General features: G+C 44.3%; 1 non-coding gene and 1 pseudogene across 1 annotated transcript; both read left to right on the top strand.

Moving 5' to 3' along the window:
• The first annotated feature begins 1095 nt into the window (after positions 1–1095).
• On the top strand, positions 1096–1250 carry LOC143261159 (5.8S ribosomal RNA). Its single transcript, XR_013035377.1, has one exon. It is a non-coding gene; the product is annotated as a 5.8S ribosomal RNA (ribosomal RNA).
• A 1106-nt stretch (positions 1251–2356) lies between these two features.
• LOC143261177 (large subunit ribosomal RNA) overlaps positions 2357–2500 on the top strand; it is a 2997-nt pseudogene continuing 2853 nt past the window's right edge.

The raw sequence follows: 2500 nt of genomic DNA, 5'->3' as shown, positions 1-2500 counted from the left end.
TGATTATGAAGGTGCCCCAACGCACAAAAATATATAAAAATGTACAAAGTTGGGATGTGGTGTGGTGGAGAAGAGTTGGGCCCGACCAGATCATTCGTGCGTGATTTACACGGCAGACGTGTGTACTACACGTATTAGGCCTTTGATCTGCGTTGCGTAGGCCATCTTCCTTCCAAGACACACACGTGTTGGGGTTTGTGTGATTTTATGATAGTGCCTCAACACGGAAAAATAAGCGTACGAGAAGAGTTGGGCCCGACCAGATCATTCGTGCGTGATTTATACACGGCCAGACGCGTATTATATTACACGTATTAGGCCTTTGATCTGCGTTGCGTAGGCCATCTTCTCGATAGAGAGAAAGCCAATGTATTCTTTTTTCTTTCTTTACACACACACACACAGTTGTAGTAGGACAGGGAGGGATGCGAGCGTGCTAATCACGCTTCCTCAAGTCTTCGCTGTGGTGTAAAAAAAAAAAAGAAAAAAAGGAATCGTTGGGAAAGTCCAAAGGACGAAAATATCGGGCAGTCTGAAGATAACTTAATGCTCGTTTACATTGGTATCAAGAGAGACCGGCTTGTGTAGCTCGTTTCAATGCTGTGTCGTTGTCATTGACACCCTACTCTGTTGCGCGCTAGTGGCAGCATGAGCGTGGGACGTATATATATATGACACCCAGCTAGAGCCGGCCGTGAGTCCGTCCGGTGTAAATAACGACGAAAGGAGAGAGAAACTTTTCGAATCCAGTATCGGGTTGATAATTGTCCAGTTTGAATATCCATATCCCCGTCGTTTTTGGAGGTGATATACTCTCTGTGTTTCTTCGATAGAAGGCTTTTCAATGTTCTATTCGCTCCGACCGTCGAACTTGCAAGAAAACAGTGGTTTTGGATTTGCTCGTACATATATATATGGTTTCGACGGAAATATCTCGTTCTTTAAGGGACAATTATGTCGTTGTACGACGACTCCCGAATCTCCTTCGCGCGCTGGTTGGAGCTCTTCGGGTATCGGCTTGTTCCGAAATATAACACAAAAATGTGGTGGATAGCAAATACACATTATATATATGAGAGAATAAAAGGGAAAAATTACCCTGAACGGTGGATCACTTGGCTCGTGGGTCGATGAAGAACGCAGCTAATTGCGCGTCAACGTGTGAACTGCAGGACACATGAACATCGACATTTCGAACGCACATTGCGGTCCACGGATACAATTCCTGGACCACGCCTGGCTGAGGGTCGTTTACGTACTTATAAACTGCTTGCGTTGATGGCACTTGTTGCCTATATACGTACGAGCGAATGATGGGCGCTTCGTCGGCGTTTGTCGCGGTCCTATGAATATTGAGAAATTTTACGTACGTCTAACAGTCTTCGAGAGAGATGGAAATCGTGTTCGAACTAGCGTGAGTGTGGAAGGCGGTGTCGTGTGTCGTATATGTTTTATATACGTCCGCCCGTCTGAAACACCGCTTCGAAGCGGTGACAAAATCTTTTTCGGGACGATTCGTATCCGTAGAACTATCGAGATTTCACTGGTACATTTTCAACGCGCTCCCGACGTCGCCTGAAATGAAACGAGATGGGTTTAACCCACGAAAGCGTACTACACGAGTCTGTCCTATGTGAAGACTGTGTACAGAGATCGAACGAACGCATGAAAGAAATTGAACGAAAGAACACATAACCCGCAAAAATATAGAGTAGAATTGTGACCGTTGCTTCGAATTTGAATTTATATGTATATATATATATCATAGCCCCAGGGAGTGGAACCTATGAGTGTGGAAGGATGTCTCTTACCGTTATGTTGCCAGAGGAAAAAAAGTCTCTCTCTTCGTACGACACATTTGTGTACGAATTGTATCGATGGCTATATAGATCCGATGTTGCACATATTCTGAGTAAAGAACACCCCACCCGGGTTACCGTCCTAAAACTCTTCTATTGGTGTGGCTATGATGTGTGTGTCAACGCAATCGCGAGTCTGGTTCTACGGGAAAACCGTTTGTCGGTCGCCCCATATATCTTTTTGTTCTCTTCAAATGATCGAATAGCGAAACCGCACGAGATCAATCGGTCGTCTAGTCCCCGAAAGTACTTTTCGGACGGACGTTAAAGTTATACCGATTGTAATCGTCTTGCGAGTGTTTCGAAGATCTATATTTGGAGAGGATATCGAATTTTATAAAAGATATATTGGTGAGGCGCGATAAACGGTTTTTTTTTTGCTTTAAGGGTTTTTTGTGTTTTTTTTATTTTTTTTTTTTTTTTGTGTTGCTCTGTACACGTTTCGCAAAATGCTTTCGGGGGGGGAAGCTCTGAAAAAATTTTTTTTCACGTTCCGACGACCTCAGAGTAGGCGAGATTACCCGCTGAATTTAAGCATATTACTAAGCGGAGGAAAAGAAACTAACCAGGATTTCCTTAGTAGCGGCGAGCGAACAGGAATTAGCCCAGCACTGAATCCCGCGGAGTTCCGCCGTTGGGAA

The sequence above is a fragment of the Megalopta genalis genome, unplaced genomic scaffold, assembly GCF_051020955.1.
Source record: "Megalopta genalis isolate 19385.01 unplaced genomic scaffold, iyMegGena1_principal scaffold0038, whole genome shotgun sequence".
Taxonomy (NCBI): domain Eukaryota; kingdom Metazoa; phylum Arthropoda; class Insecta; order Hymenoptera; family Halictidae; genus Megalopta; species Megalopta genalis.
This window is presented reverse-complemented; position numbering and strand designations above follow the sequence as displayed.